General features: G+C 38.4%; 1 long non-coding RNA gene and 1 pseudogene across 1 annotated transcript; both read right to left on the bottom strand.

Annotated features, from left to right (window-relative positions):
• Positions 1 to 1,839: 1,839 nt before the first annotated feature.
• LOC149004639 (uncharacterized) lies at positions 1,840 to 7,843 on the bottom strand. Its single transcript, XR_016175476.1, has 3 exons — positions 7,689 to 7,843; positions 1,991 to 2,466; positions 1,840 to 1,909 (listed from the first exon to the last, which is right to left on the bottom strand). It is a non-coding gene; the product is annotated as an uncharacterized LOC149004639 (long non-coding RNA).
• Positions 7,844 to 13,111: 5,268 nt separating this feature from the next.
• On the bottom strand, positions 13,112 to 14,641 carry LOC149004638 (non-specific phospholipase C6-like; annotated as a pseudogene).
• Positions 14,642 to 17,891: the final 3,250 nt, after the last annotated feature.

Genomic DNA, 17,891 nt, shown 5'->3' with positions numbered 1-17,891 from the left:
TGTTAGTTAAGCAAGTACCAAGAACAGACAACGATCAAGTAGATGCACTTTTTCGTCTAGCTAAAGAAAAGTTATATGTCACTAAAACATCAATCTATCTGGAAGAGCTCGTACATACGAGCATATGTATGGTCGATAATATGCAGATACAAACCGAGTAGGGATGGTTGGGTCTGATCATCCAATATTTATCACATGATCAGCTTTCAGAAGATCAAAAGGAAGCTCGAGTTATTAGACAAAGAGTTGCCTGTTACACAATTAGAGATGGTCGATTATGCAAGGAATCAACAACTCGACTATTGCTTCGATGTTTAGGATCCTAGAAGCTAACAAAGTTTTGAAGGAGATACATGAAGAAATATGTGGAGCAAACATTGGAGCTTGAGCAAGCAAATAAAGTATTAAGGCAGGGATATTTCTGGCCAACTATACAAGAAGATGCAAGAAACTATGTGAGAAGATGCGACAAATGTCAGGCTCATTCCAATGTACCTCATGCCCTTGCAAGACCACTAACATGAGAATTATTACCTATTCCTTTTGCAAAATGGGGAATATATCTGATAGGTCAGTTACCAAAAGCTTCAGGAGGCAGAGAATATTTGGTGGTTGCTATCAATTACTATACTAAGTGGATCGAAGTACAACCCCTTGCTTCAATCAACATCAACCAAATGAAAAAGTTCATCACCCACAACATTATATACAGATATGGAGTGCCCAGTATAATTATATTCGACCATGGAAAGCAGTTCGAAAACACTCTGAATTCAAAAGGTTTTGTAAAGAACAAGGCATTGAGCATTGGATGCTTCAATAGCCTATCCTCAGAGCAATGGTCAGGTCGAAGTAACCAATAGAACAATGCTCGACAGATTGAAGAAAAGACTCGACCAGTTGAAAGGGACATCATTCAATGGCAGTTAGAAACGACCATGCTCGGATTCTTTCAGTTTCAAAAACTCAACATGTTTTCTAAACAAGACCATGCCAAAAAGGCGTATTATACTTGAATCAATAGATAAAAAAGAAAGTAGTTGATGCTAAAGGTTCAATTATCAAACACAAAGATATTCAAGTATCATCATTACAATTAAAAATGACAATGCAAGTCTAAGCATAATAAGCTCAAGCGTTCTTTTGAGTAGACTCTTCTTCTTCTTCAAAACCCTCTTCACTTCTGCCCAAGACACTTTGATCATTCTCATCATCTGCGTCGACTTCTTTCTCTTCTACTGGGCCGGCTCCCAATTTGAGTCTAAAAAATTGTCGACTTCAATTGAGACACCCTTTGGAAAAGGGTCTTAGCCGACCGCCCAAGAAGGTCGAGACATCTTTAGTTCGTTATAAAGCCTAGGGTCTACAGAATCCTAGAATTCAGCCACATCTAAGGTCGGGTAGTGAGTCAAGACATCTTTATATGCATACCTCCGACCATAGTTGAAGCTCGGACTTGCAACCTCAACCATGAATTCTCGGCATTTCAATGTTCAAACCCAGTGGCGGATAACAGAGTGACAAACATCATCAATTAAGTCTTTAGAAGTGGCAGGGGAGGATTGAGCAACACGAGACTTAAGCTCTTCAATTTCTGCTCCAGCAGAAACTCTATCCTTGGTAATAGCCTCAAGCTGGCTTGACATCTCCGTTAGTAGCTTATCTTTTTCTCTCAGTTGCTGCTCCAACTTCTAGATGAGCTCAGACGACGCCTGCTCCGCCCCTTGCAGCTCAACCACTCTTGTCAGAAGGGAAGCTTCCTTCTCGACCAAGCTTTTGTTGCGTGACTTGAAACTCGACACCGACCTCCTTTTTCTTCAAATTCTCTTGTAAGTTGTGCACCGACAGGTGGTCGTGACGCGCTGTCCCCAAGCAAGAACCCAAAGCTTGGGTAAGGTTGCAGAGCATCCTGAGAAAGAACACATCAACAAAGTGTGATCACATAGAACCCATATAAATAATAGAGTCAAGGTGCTCGAACAATACTTACTCAGTCGCTACATCGTACCGATGAAGAGGGGTGAGCCCTTCCATTAACTTTTGGTATGCTCGAAGTAAGATATTTGTAAGCCATTCCTTTGCAATAAGGGTGGTCCTTTGGCTGTTGAAAGGACAATTGACTCAGTTGTCAACGTCCAATTTGGGAGAAGAAGTGGTGATAAGGAAGAAGAAGCACTGGCCGGTCTCAAACTAGTAGAAGCCATCCCGGCCGGAATTTTTCTCTGACGGCAGTGGCTTTTCGGGCATAGATCCTTTGGCCCTAAAGCACTTCTTAGGAAGAGGAGGTTGCTTGACTTCAGGCCTGGATGAGTTGGCCCTCTTCGGTGATTGAGGAGGAGGGCCAAAGGGTACCTTGACCCTTAGACCTCAAGCTTCTTAACCTTTCAGCTTTGGCCAGGTGCTTTTCTTTGACCGCTTTTATTTTCTAAGTTGTGGCCTTAGCACACGTAGTTGGCCTTAGCAACACTACAAAAAAGAGAATCAAGGGTTAAGAACGACCACAAGAACTTATCAAAACAATCACCAAATCATGAAAACAAACACCAACTTATCAGGAAGAAAACCCTAGAAACTTAAGATCTCTGGGTGCTCGAGGCAAAAGCCATTCACTGCTAGAAAATTTTTGTCCTCGGTCAAAATCTTGAGCATCAGTTCTTTCGCTCGTTCCTCTGGAGGAATGAGTATCGAAATATTTTTGGATCTCTTTGGAGGACACTTATTCCATGAGGTCAAAAAAGCTAGGTGTTCGGGGAGGTTGGATATAGAGAAACTTGGGACTCCAACTCTTGGTGTTCGAAGGGAGGATATCGTTCCTTACAAATTTACCATCCCAACCTGATTGGCTGGACGGTCTCTTAGACAAATAAAACCATCATAATTGCTCCATCTTTTTTGCCATAAAAAAAATGCAAAAAGAGAGCCAAGGATGGTTGGACATTTACTTTTGGTCGCTGGCAAAAACCCCAAAAACAAATCAAATTTCTCTAGCGATTTGGGACAAACATTCTCGGACACATCTCAAAGGGACAAAGGATGTCGAAAAAAATTGGGGGGGGGGGGGGGGGCAGGGAGCCTGAATCCACTCTTTAATGAGTCCTCATATAAGACAAACGGCACTTATGAGCACGGTCATTTTTCTCAGGGCTCGGAGGAGGAAATCTAAAGGGATATCATATATTGTCGGAATTTCCTCTAACCTCTGAATAGAGATTTCTGACACCCTAAACTTTGGACCAAACTTTTTACGATCGGATTCTATATGGTCACGTGAAGGATCTTAATCCTGTTCTAATTTATACTGCTGGGGCGTCAGACTATCGACCCATTCTTGCCTCTGGGCCTTGAACCTTGCCCGAGTACTAAGGATCGGCTTTGTTGTACAAGGAATCACTGATGGTCGAGTGTCAAGCTCGGAATCCTCACCATCATTTCTAGACGATTCTTGAGCAGAGCTTGACACAAACAAAGGATTGGATTGACTACTCATCGCTTGCTCGAAGTCAGCCAATCTTTCAGAATCAGAGGATTCGACAGTTTCCACTATGGATCGACGAGGCTTCCTAGCTACAGTTTTTCTTCCTATCATAAGGAAACCGTAAGGTGAATAAGAATGAAGTATGGGAGGTAAGAGACCCTAAATGGTTCACAACATAAAAGGTTCAAAACAGGGCACCACAACAATTGCAGACAAAGAGCGGGTAGAAGAACCCACCGAATAGAACAGCAAATAAGAGAAAAGAAGAACACAATAATAACAACTAAGAGAAAAGAAAGACACAATAATATATGGGCAAGAGAGAAAATTCCACTATAAATAAATAAATATCCAAGAGAGAAGATATTTGGGATGATTAAAGAAGAAGGAAGAGGCATCTTTATAGCCTCTTCCCTCCACATATTTCCACACGCGAGTGGGACAAATTACAACAACCCACGGAGATAGATGAGAACCAACAACTCCACAGCTCTATCTGCCACCACCAGGCATGCTCTACAAGCCAACAGGATCGCACCAAAGAACTGCGGATGATTGCTTTGTCAATGCATCGCAGGTTCTCTCGTGTGGATTTCGATATCCACCCTCCGCTTCCACCACTCACGAACAAAGATATTGTACCATGTGTTTTGTCCCGGAATGAAAAGGGATTCCTGCAATGTGCAAGGCACGGCCAAACAGAGAACTCCGGTGTGCCAAGTCTTATGAACTCGATCCGTGTCTTACAAGCGGAGCGCATATACTGCGGAGAGAGGGAGGATACACCACGCCGCAATGTAAACACAAGCGAGGGATTTCCTATCAAGATCCCGCAAACGAACAACATATCGAAAACGATCCTCCAAACAGAGAGCACAGGTCCTTAATGTATCTTAGGATCCTCTTCACTATAATCCAATGCTCTTGTCGGATTGCCATAGCGACAATCACTCCCCCGCATGTGCAATGCGGCTTGACAACAGCGAGCGAGCAACGGACCGAGACATCTCCACCGCTCAGCAGGACACATACGAGGATAACGAAATAACGGGAAGAGGAGTAGAAATGGCTTACGCTTGCATATTGAAGCGGCGCAAGACTTTCCTAAGTAACTCTTCCGAGATAGCCAAATCTTCCGTTATTGTCTCGGTGAATTTGCATCCCTAGAATCTTGTTGCGGGTCCGGATCCTCATTTCAAATTCCCTAGCCAAGAGCCTTTAATCTACGATCCGATCTTTGTTGGGGCGACACCAACATATCAGACATACAACAGAAAATGATGAAATCATCACACCAAACCTCGATACGACAAGGGCGAAGCAAGTCGTTGTATCCAAGGCTCAATATGAAGGAATCAAACTCTTATACCAACACTGGCGCCTGTTTAAGCCGTATAGAGATGCAACGCAAACCAAGTTCCCCTTTCGGTTCTTCAAAACCCGGTTGGAGCATATAGATTTCTTCTTCAAGATCTCCATGAAGAAATGCGTTTTACATCTAACGCCAAGATGTAGATCAAACGAGCACAAAGGGAACATCCGGACGTAGAAGCGAACCACGGAGAAAAGATTGGAAATCAACACCTCCCGAGCATATCCTGATCACCATGAGATACCGCCACGATCATCACGTGTTGATCTTGTAAACCCATGTTACCAATGGGCTTCCTTCGTGGGTAAAGGTACAAGCTCCACGCTTATTCTATGAAGAGCTCTAGTTCTTCCGAAGGCCATCCAAAGTGACGCTGAGCTATCAACGCTCTGAATGTTGATGGCTCACCATCTCGTAGAAGACAGATGCAATGTTGCTCTCCATAATATAATCGAGCCAGGTTGGTGTATGTCTTTCACGAGGGAGGAACTCAGGTGAGACTCAAGGACTGCTCATCCGATCGCCGGAAGAATTTTCTACCCCGGAAGAACGGATTGGACTCTCTCCGAACGTGTACCTCCGGAATTTCTATTGAAATGCTACTCACATCTCCATTGGCTATCCGCAAAAATGACACTCGCGATGACGACTTGTGGGCGGTGGGATCCCACGGATACCCCGACTCCATCGATTTCCCAAGAACGCATTTCGGATTTTGGATCCAACTTCGAAATTTCTTGGGGATGATACATCACGACAGGGACTCCCAAATGTGTGCGGGGAATAATCAACGCGAGCCACATCTCCACGGGTCTTCAAATCAATCGATCTTGTTGGTGATCGATAATCACAAAGCAGTGTGGCTCGCCCAAAGGACTAGCCATACGGAGCTCAACATCACCGCTCTTTGAGTAGAGTTCTATCAACCGCTGCTACTCCATTCGTTGAGGAGTGTAAGCCACCGTGAGTTGTCTCTTGATGCCTTCTTGATTACAAAACTCAAAGAAGTCATCCCCGATATTCACGCCATTGTCCGTCGAGGCACGATTTTCTCTCGCTGTCAACTGCGCTTTGAATGTTTTGAAACCGAAAACACATCGACTTCTCTTGATAGGAAACACCCAACATCTTCGGAATAATCATCAATGAAAGATACATAGTACCTTGCTCCTCCCGGAGATGTAACCGGTGGTGCCATACATTAGAGTGAACTAATCGAACACACTCCCGGAATCGGATGCATTGAACTTCAATCTATGCGCTTGCTTGTAACACGGTGCTCACAAAAGGGTAATGAAACCTTTGGAGACCGGGAGTAATCGCAGAGAACCTTCAACCCTTGCTCGACATGTGGGCCAATTTTCGATGCCACACTTGTCATCTCTTCGCAGATGCGGTGATGCAACCGATGCTTCTCGCCTCCGGACATGTTTCTCCCATTACTCGTACAAATTTGCGCCCCTTCAGCTTTCATTACAACTAGCGCTCCTTTGACGATCCTCATCATTCCATTTTGGATGCGTGTCTTGCACCCAATTTCATCTAATTGTCCCAAAGACAATAGATTCTTCTTTAAGCCCTTCACATCGCACATTTTGAATAGTGCGTATCATACCATCGTACATTTTCAACTTGATGGTGCCAACTCCAACAATCTCCAAGGCATGATCATTTCCCATGTATACGGACCACTCTGAGAGATAGGTTCATAAGTTTGAAACCAATCTCTGCGAGAGATCATGTGCCATGTTGCTCCCGAATCCAAGATCCAAGCATCGGTGAGCTCCAATCTATCCTTGGATACCGTCGTGCTTTGCTATAAAGAATCTCTCCTTAACAACGCACCCTGAGATGTTTCTACCTTATCTACAATTTGATGAGGTGAAGTGATTTTGGCTTCATACAATTTGATGAGGTGATCCCAAACCTCCTAGCGTTCTCTCTTCTATGCCCGCTAAAATATCATCGATAATGCTAGATGCAAATCGAAAGAGCAATCGCATCTATTTCCACTTTGTTGTCGTGAACCCGCCCGAACACCGATGGCTTCCAGGCGAGTTATCTTTTATCAATAATGCCTTCATCTTCATTTTCCATAATGAGAATTTCGTGCGTCAAACTTGCCGATGTCAATTTTTGCTGCCATTGCTTCTATCACGAACCGTTGTTGGGGAGAATAACTCCCACTATTTCACGTGAAACTTGTCTTCTCGAGTTATCTCCACGGTATATGGTTGAACCAAAATGCACCAGGAAAATTTCGGGAAAGACTGGAGGGACACAAGCGGTCCGCAAAAACCGACTCCTTAGACAAAATCAGAATGCACTAATCACCCAAAACCCAGGATACCCGAAAAGAAACCACGGAAAACGAGAGAGGAGAAAAAAAATTACTATCGATGGAAGGATCCACCAAGGGAATCAAGAGCAACAAAGAGATACTCACACCCTAAACCAAACAAACAAACCCCCAAGGAATTTTCGAGGAAGCGGACACGCAACCACGAGAACAAAAACGCGAACGCGGGTATGAAGAACCCACCGAAAGAACAACAAAAAAGAGAAAAGAAGAACACAAAATAACAACTAAGAGAAAAGAAAGACACAATAATATATGGGCAAGAGAGAAAATTCCACTATAAATAAATAAATATCCAAGAGAGAAGATATTTGGGATGATTAAAGAAGAAGGAAGAGGCATTCTTTTATAGCCTCTTCCTCTCCACATATTTCCACATCAGTCGATGTGGGACTAATATTACAACAAAAGAAACATAGCAAATCAAAAACAAAGTACTGAAAAGACTTGTAAATGAAGAAGAAAATGGAAGAAGAATTTACTTTACAGACGAATAGAAGTTTCTCCAAACAACGCTTGCTTGAAGCACAAGAGTTTAGCCATTCTAAGCGAATAAAAAACACAAATGAAGGGAGAACCTTCTTTTAAGTAAACCAAAGAGGCTAAGCCAGGGCAAGATTTCGAAAGCACGAAGAGCTCTAACACTGTTTAAGCACTCAGAGAAATGAAGAAGTTAGGAAGACAAAGTCAGCAGATGCTTTTATACCCCTTCTAAGTTTCCACTCTAAAGACTTGGAAGAAAAGTAAGTCCAAGGGAGCAGATTTAGGGGCTTTAGAAATTCTAAAAAGATACCCATCAGAGGGGCTAAAAGAGATCTAATCTCAAGGAAAGCACTCATCATCAACGGCCCCTCCTTCAAATTCTAATAAGAAACCGAATGAATGGATCAGATTAACCCACGTGGAAACACAAGCAAACAACAACTTTTCGAAAAGGTAACAAGCCGTCACTTACGTCACGTCCAATTACGTCCAAGTACACGTGGCGCTGCACATATAGATCTTAAAAGAGAACATACTACTATAAATACTCTGGTACACAACGATAGAAGGTAAGTATTCAAAAGTATCTAGTTGAGGTTTAAAAGATATATTAGATTTATGGTTCTCTCAGCCTTGCCTAACTTGTTCATCGGAGACGAAACTCGACCAACACGGTTGAGCAGGATTCTGCAACAACAATATCTTATGTGGGTCATTAAGAATATTAATCACTAAATAAACAATGTATCTACTTGTCTAATATTTTTTTTCTAGTGTCTATTCAATACCCACGATTGAAAAGATCAAGTTGGGTTTATGGAATCTTTGTGGATGGTTTTTCTAAACATTAGCTATGGTTGACTGAAAATTGACATCTCTTGGGATGCTTTGATTATTTATATCCAGAGAGAATCAGATTATGCACAAATTCTCTCTTACCATATTCAGCAGGTATGATGTAGGGGACAAAATGTTTATGATCTTCCCCAATTCCAACTAAATCTCAGGCTTTTTGGTCTGTACGAATAGAAATTTTCTACATTTCTAAAACACCCAAAGAACAGTCTCTGCAAAATATCGCTTATTTAGACTAAGTCTTGTTCTTCAAGTGAGACAACAACTTTTTCTGTTCTAATTTTCCAGTGCATCAACAACTTTTTCTATTCCAATTTTCTAGTACCTTGACTTGAAAGACTAGTTGACTTGGTTGCTTCCTCAGCTGAAATCCCTCATTTCGCGAGGCCACCTCGGTACATTTTCAAAAATTTCTCTCTTTGTTATATCATAGACCAGGAGAGCACCAACTGCACCTCTGTAATAACCAGTGGTGATGGCACGGAACCACTCTTGACCGGCAGTGCTTTCTTGCTTATAATGTGGTAGAACTTTATTATATATAATAGTTTCGAAAGCATTCACAATATTGTGTGCTTCCAATGCTGATGTCTCAAGAAATAAAAGCCCTTCCTTCTCTGCCAAGCCATCCATCATCCTCTGGTACAGCTCTGAAGTGTGTGGCAAATCAATCTTGTTCCCTACTAGCAAGACGACAATGTCGGATTCTATGGAATCCCTCATTTCGCTAAATCACCTCGGTACATTGTCAAAAGTCTCTCTTTGTTATGTCATAGACCAGGAGAGCACCAATTGCACCTCTATATTAACCAGTGGTGATGGCACGGAACCACACTTGACCGGCAGTGTCCCATATTTGTGCCTTGATCGTCTTTCCATCTAGCTGTTTTAGAGAATCGAAGATTTCATTGCATTAAGTATTGAATTGTTGATTAAACATCATACTATACTATACTACTATTATAAAAATATGAATTACAGCAAAATGTTTAGGTCTTCTTTCTAAGACACCCAGCAAACTCATTAATTAATTAATTGGATATTTTTATTAAGTCTGTAATTGTAATATAATACATAACATTTGATAATTAATATTAGATATGATTAATAAATCTGCTCTAAATAGAATTTGAAAGTATATCTAAAACTGCAACCAAACTCAAAACTCCTTTGCATTCAATTTTTCTTTGAGGATGTGCATACATTTTTCTAATGAACTCAAAAGGATATCCACCAATTCACCATTTTAATTTATTCTTGGAACAAAAGCATAAAATTTATTATATGAATCAATGCAATCAGGGGCGAAACCAGGATTCAATATTGGGGGGCCAAAGTATAGAAGTTCAAATTGGGGAAGCACCAATGTTTTTTCGCCACACATATTGTGTGGGCCCTTATAAGACCCATTGGGGGTCTCACCTATGAATTATATTACTATATTGAGAAATAGGTCCACATATATTTTGTGGGGTCACATATATTTGACAAAAATAGGTAAATTATTGATAATGATATTTTTTTTCAACAATATATAGGTAAATTAAAGCATCAGCACACCAAAAAAAATACACATGACTTCAACCCTAAAAAGTAAGATGCAAACCAAATTTTATTTTTTTTCAAGGTAAGAGATTACTTTACTAACTATAAACATTTTATTCACAATATAAAATCAAATAACAAAATTACAGAAGAAATAAATAAAAAAAAGAATATAAAATCAAAAGAATATTTAAAAAAATAACAAAGAGAGAAACAATAAATAAATTGAGAAAGAGAAAGAGTACCCAATTGTGGAGAAGATTTTTTCTCAAATTTTCCTTAACCCACGCTTATAAAAAGGGAAGAATAAATATGAAAAAAAGAAATGGAAGAGAATAAATAGGAAGAAAAGAGGAGAGAGGAGAGAGGAGAGATGAGACACGAGAGAATAAATAGGGATTGAGGAGTTTCTAATTAGAAATGACATTTTATATATATATATCTAATAAGAGTTTTTTTTTTGAAAAATTTCCTTTAACTCATGTTTGTAGAAAGAGGAGAGAATAAATAAGAAAAAAACATGAGAGAGAAAGAAAAGAGGGGAGAATAAATAGGGATTGATGAATTAGTTTTTAGATATAGATAACATTTATACCCATTATTTTACCTTTCAAATTTGTTCTCAATATTGGGGTAGGGGGGCCAAATAGTGAAATTTCACACTTAGGAAGAGAAAAAACTGCAAAAATAAAAGAAATTAATGTAAGAAATGAGAAAATTAAGGCAATTATGAAAAAATTTTAAAAATCCGGGGGCCATGACCCCCGGCCCCTTAGTGAGTCCACCCCTGAATGCAATCGTAACATTTGTTGCAAATCTTTTCTTTCACACTTCTTTGGTCCTAGAAGACTAGAACCAATAACCCAAATCAGACTGTATAACATTGACTTGATCCTCACATGTAATTTTACTAGGGTTTTTAAGAAAATGTACTGAAATCTATTGTGGAGGTAGAAGATGAATCTGTGACACTTCAATTTGTAAACCAAAATTGATGTCATCTCTCAAGCATTTGTTATCATTTTTCTTCTGTCTTTCCATCAAAATATTATACGTGTACGAATGAAATTATACGAAAATCAATTCTTCCAAAGAAACTAGGGAAATAGTTATCTTTTGGATAATAAAAGTAAATAAATAAATAATTATAGATAAGAGAGACTGACATTGCTATTTAATTTTCTCCAATATCCCAAGTTGCAACAAATCTACAATAAAACATTTTCTTTTCTTTTTTTCTTAGTTAGTACTTTAGTTTCTTTCCACAAAACTAGAGGGAATTTAAGCTAGACAGGAATTTAAATGTGAAGTGCATGACAATATAAAATGTGTGATAAATGGTTAACTCTTCACATCATGTTTATTGATTTCACGTCGGTTGTTTTTCCTTTTTTTGTGCCCTATTTGTATTTGTAATTCACGACTGGCCCAACTAAGCCAATTTGAATGGGAAGGGATTTACCCAAAACCGTGGAGGAATCCATTGAAACCCACCCGTTTGGGAGCCTGAGAATTATTCCTGTGTTTGCTCTGATAGATTATCCCATCTGAACCTTAGCCAAAACTGACAGTCAGTGTTTTAATCAGTTTTCAATTTGGAAGATGAAAACTTGATTAGACTACATCAGTAACTGTACATAATAGTATTTGCCAATTGCAGTTCCAACTGTTGGGATAAAATCTTCAATATTTTAATTGCACAGGATTTGGCCCGAAGTGGTCTCTCTGAACCTATGTGTTCCCAAGTGGTATCTCCGAACCTATTTATTCCCAAGTGGTATCTCTGAACCATTTTAATATTGAGCTGGTTTTTGTCAAAGATCATTCACCACGTTAAATTAGACAACAGTTGGAGCATATGTCATCCCACACTTGGCTTTTTCCCCTGTACAATTGTGTCTGGCTTCTTGATGGCGGGAGCTTCGAGTTCTTGGTCTCAGCCAGGCATTGATCCCGAACTTGCGTTACACCTTCGCGGCAATTGGAATCACGATTGACATCGGAGTTTCTGTGCTGGGTGTTGCCTGGGGAATTTATATTATTGGAAGTAGTTTGATTGGTGCTGCAATCAAAACGCTGCATATTACTTTGAAGAATCTCATTAGGTATGAACCTAAGATGATATCATTCAAGGATACATTGTGCAATCAATATTCTGGCCAAGGTAAAGAAAGTAAGGTACAACCCAAACTGAGGTTATTTGTTTTCTTTCTATGGGTTAGCAGAGATGGGAATTGTCCTCTCTCCATCTTTTCTCCTTCGATTTCTTTTTATATTTTTTTATAAAGAAAATTGATTATGAAATTTAGAACGTGGTTTCTTTGGTTTACTAAAAACATCTTCTGTTTTATATGCATGGCGTATTAGATGGAAAATATTTACATAAACCTTAACAATCTTAAATTTGTCATCCTATCTGTGAGTTGTACGCTGAACTGGAAGCTTAATGGCGCCCAAGCTGAGGCAGATGAACGAGGTGGACATATTAATTCTAATCTCAACTAACCCTTTCAATTGTTTCACTGATTCCAAATCCATTCTGGTTTTTTTTTTTTGGTAACCAAATCCATTCTGGTTGATTCCATTATTGTCGCCACTAGTGCTCTCACAAAGCATTTAAATTCAAGGGATGGACAACATGGTTTTTGGAATCAAGGGATCTTTGCTTGCACGGTTTGTGATTAAAATGCCTCCACATTCAGGTATAACCCATTGGCGATGACCATTGAGGAGGCAATTTTTTTGACCTGGCAACCGATTACTACTGCTGCAAAAGGATGTATGGCGGTATTAGAGGTAGAACGTTATCTTTAAGAGGTTTGTTCTCAAGAGGGCAAGAGTGATTGTCTATCCATCTACTACTCCAGTAAATCGTCACACCAAATTACGTGTTCTCTGTAGGAGGAAGCTTTCAGTTTAGACATGTATGCAATCTGAACCACATATGTTGATGTTTTCATGAGTTCAGAAAAAAAAAGGAAAAGGGTCAGCTTGCACACATACCAACAAAACAGACTTCCGTTTACATTGGATTCATTGGCTGCATGTGTGTACCATCTATGTTTCCATTGTGCTTCACAATTACATTATGGTAACATTGAAGAGGGCACAGTTTATATTTACTACATCAAAAAGAGGGCACAGTCAAGGCACACGCCAAAGCGCACAATTTTGTTCGGTTCTCTTTTTTTTCCCAGGTGCAATCGTGCCTCTCTATTCCTTTTTTCCTTTTTCTTTTCTCTTTGATTTCTTTTACATTTTTGAGCAAATTACACTGGCACCCCAAAATTGAGACCTTAAAGCACTGACACCCCACTTTATGTTTAAAAAACATATAGGTCCTATTATGTTTGAATGGTTAGTTATATTATTGAAAAGACTATTATACCCTTGACTTATTCTCCAAATATCTTCCTCATTTATCCAAAAAACCAAAAAGCAATAACCCTGCGTACAATCATTTAATCGTTTTCTTCCCTGCACATCTTCTTTTCCTTCTGTTTTTCTAAGGAAAGCCACGTCTGGTAACACCTCTGCAACAAATCAAAACCCCCTCCAAAACACAATTGGTAATCTTTCCCATTAATGTCCTCCACGGCAGGACCATGTGTTGATAAAGATGGAAGACAAAACGCAAAGGTTCTTGCGAGAAATACCTGGACAATCAATTTAGGCGACATGAATTCTCCCACTAGCTGCTCAAATGCCGGCCCAATCATCTCGTGAATAAGGAAGTTGGAGGAGAGGTTGAACATCTTCTTTATGGTTGCAGGTATTGAAGAATGCTCAAACTCAGAGCTCAGAGTTGGACCTTTTGGGGGCACTTATCACTACAGGAACATAAAAACACACGCTGATCAAACATGAGTTATCATTAATAAGAAAGAAAAGTATAAAATCAAACTGAAACTACCAGTGTCTTTCTTGATCCAAGGAGAGACCATGATTTTCGGCACATAAACTCCCAATGTATCAAAATTGAAAAAGTCAAGAGCAAGGCCCGTGTTCCCATCAAGGTTTGGTACTTTCGCATATGGAGTAGTAACATACTAACATGATCGAAGAACCCACCATGCTCATCATTGTCAAGCTAGGCAATTTACCTTCTCTGGCATCCCTCTTGAACTTCAAATTGTATTGGTGGAAACTCAGATTTATATTTTAGTTTCCATAAATTCCTGTAAAACAAAGTGGCAAGATGCTCTGGAAGTAAATACCACAATCAATCCCATTCTCATGGATAGAATCGAAGATGGTTTTCTATGGTTATCCATGCACAAGTTGTTTCTTAACATAGCTGATTGGCCCGTAAGAAGTTGCAGAGTAGACAAATAGTCTATTAGGCTGGGTAGGTCGAGGAATCGAAGAGAGCCATCAGTCGAAGACGGCGAACTCATGAACCAAATATTCATAGATAGGTAGCGATTTAGGATGGAAGCCATTCATCACGCATCGGAGCGGAGCCAAAGACCGCACGACCAAAAGAGTGGCTTGGATCAAGGTCGACGAACTTGGTGCCGTCAGTGAAGCAGATGGATTGGGAACCTGGGGTTGTTTTTTTATTTTATTTTTTTCTCTTCAATTTTTTGTAAGGGTATTTTTGGAATTAAAAAAAAGTTAACAGTGAATTAATAGTTTTACTAACATAATGGACTAATGTGTTTAATGAAGTGGGGTGTCTGTGTTTTTTAAACATAAAGTGGGGTGTCAGTGCTTTATAGCCTCCATTTTGGGGTGCCAATGCAATTTGCTCTATATTTTTTGTATAAAAAGAAAATTGGTTATGAAATCTAAAATATGATTTCTCTTAAGTGGCTGGGTTTGTTAATTGACCAAAGCCCCTTCTTGTGGTTTATATGTATGGTGATGCGTCCAAAATCTGCTCAGCCCTTAGATCTCCTAAGAATGACCTGCAAAATAAAGCATCAGATGTGGTTCGACCGCTGGGATCGGGAGTTCACCTCCGAAGCCTAAGTCAGTTGATGAACTTAATCACAAACGGCTCTGTTAGAGCACAGAGCTAAGGAATGAATAACAAGAATACAATTCAGATAATAAGCATCTAAGTGTTTTCGTTCATCCCCACCTTGTGAATAGGTGATGTCTTATATAGAATATACCTTCGAATCTCCTTCGTTGGATGTATTTGAGCCTTCTTCGGGTAGTCGTTGGATCTTAACTGATAGATCCGTTGAGTGATAGACTTCTACTAGTTTGGACTAGTAGATGACTCATAGCATAACCCGGCTGTTATCTGATGGCTATCTATATGATAGCGATGAATGACAGCTGCCGAATTATGCTAGCCGTCATTAGGTTGATTAACCTACTCCGAAAGTATCGGATTAGGGCGTACTTGTGACTGAGTTAGTTTTCTTCCTCAGCAAGTTATCTTCTGAACCCGGCTCGCTCGAAAGCGAGTCGATTCCTTTCGTCTCGACCGGAGTCGAGGGTCGAACCAAAAATGAACCCAGTTCGATCATATTTTTTCCATATCACATGGTATATTAGATGAGTAACATTTGACTGAAGTACTTCAAAGTGAACTCTCAAGCCATGCAATTTGAAATAAGAAAGATATCATATTTGCATAACCACATAATGGAGGAAGCATGACTTCAGTTGTTACTTCAATTCATTGAAGTTAAAACTAAGAAATAAAACAACCCAATTCCTAATGGGTTGGTGGTTATTTTCTTCCAACTTTACAATTGTTAAAATACAAAAGAAAGGTTCCGATTAAAGTGAATAAAGTAATGGCTTTGTCACTATTGAAATCTAAAAATAAAAATAAAAACTGCCTCTTACTCTCTTCTGTCAAGATTTTTTTTTTTTTTAGCATTTCTTTTTGAATAAAAAAAAAGGAAGGGAAAAAAGAGAACACCTGAATGGAGATATGCGTCCAATTAACATGACCAAGTTAGAGATCTTCATTGGGTCTAAAATCAATGCAAGAAAGCGAAAACAAAATTTGGATGAAAGAGTCTAAATTTGTTTTATAGAACATTAATGTGTTTTTTGATTCAGTCTCATGATTCTTGTGTCGTTGATTCTTGGTCTTGTACATCAAAAAGATATGTCTCTATGTTTTTTGTTTCATATCAAGTGATTCATATCGATTTTAAATTTTGTGGATTCTGATAGAGTGAATGATATGGACAAAGTATATTAATTATAAAACTTACATGAACAAACTTGAAGGGTATGCATGTCATGAAAGGTTTCGAACATAAAAACCATAAATTAATTTAGTTTTTTATAATCTTAAATAACATCTAAATTATGGCACAAAAATTTGACAAAATAAACAAGGAGCTTTGGGTTTCAAACGAGCAACTTTGATAAATGCCTTGATTATAAATCTGTGTCGAATAAAGTCATAATTATTTGCTTATATGTAAACGACATGCTAATTCTTGGTTCTAATCATTCTGTAGTGAGTGACATCAAAGAAATCTTAGCTAAAGAATTTGACATGACGGATCTTGGTGTTGTAGACACCATTATTGGCATGATAGTAAGTTTTTCTGGACAAGAAATTACCCTTAACTAATTTAACTATATTGACAATCTACTTTTTGGATGGGAATATAGTGGATACAAACTAATAAAGACATCATATGATTATAACAAAGTTTGTATCGAATGATGGTAAATCTGTGAATTAGTTAAATCATTCTAAACTGGTTGATAGTCTTTTGTATGCAATAAGTTGTATTTAACCAGACATAACCTATATAGTAGGTATGCTAAGTTGACTCACTAGTAATCCTAGTAGAAAGCATTGGTTTGCCTTTACAAGGTAATAAGATACCTTAATGGTACTTGAAATTTTGCTCTTCTCTAAATTGGACATTCTCAAATTTTGGAAGGATAATTTTGATGCATTTTATTGCTCAGAAATATAAACAACAAATCTACTAGTGATTATTTTTACACTAGGTGAAGTGGCTGTTGAAATAAAATTCAAGAGATAAACTTATATTGTTTTGAGTTCTATTTTTTATGGAATCAGAATTATAATTTCAAGCCTCAAGAGGAGATAAAGCAGAGAATGGATAAAAGATCTGATCCTGGATATTCCTTTGATTAACTTAAAGATTTGTTTTGTGATAATCAAGTAACAACAATGATAGTTAATACCTCACTCTTTAATGGTAATAGGAGACAAATTAGGTAATGCATGTTATTCTAAATTATCTAATAAAACAAGAAGTGATCACTTTAGTTGATGTGTGATCAAGATAGAATATGGCAGATGCCCTTACAAAGTGATTGAAATACAAATCGAATATTCAAAATTGTGGAGGAGATGGAGTTAAAGACCGTATAAATAGATATGTCTTAATCCAACTCTATGTTATTTTGAATTGTTCAAATTTCATTTAGCTATAGTTAGCATTCATGACAATTTACATATTTCAAATAATTTGACAGAATTGTGGAGTATAGAGGTTTTGTGAAATCATTCCACATTGATGATATAACAACCTTTGTATAAAGCTTGATTACCTTATTATTCAAAATAAGGAATATGAAAATTATTGATATGTTTCGATGATGTTATTGTTATCTTTATATCATTCCATAATCTGATGATATGTTTTCTATACAAAATTTTATCATTCCAAATTTAATGTATAACCAATAACTATATTGAACATGATAACTCTAACGTTCTAAATAAAAATATGGAATGGTTCTTTTTTAAAAAAAATCATTTAGATTTTGTTCTTAGATAGAAACTTGATGAGAATGCAAATTATGTTGGACATGATAATTATAATATTTCAAATACAAAC

Source organism: Hakea prostrata, chromosome 9 (genome assembly GCF_041222555.1).
Source record: "Hakea prostrata isolate BN-2017 chromosome 9, UWA_Hpros_2, whole genome shotgun sequence".
Lineage (NCBI taxonomy): Eukaryota > Viridiplantae > Streptophyta > Magnoliopsida > Proteales > Proteaceae > Hakea > Hakea prostrata.
The sequence above is the reverse complement of the archived record's forward strand: the minus strand, read 5'-3'. Positions and strand labels throughout refer to the sequence as shown.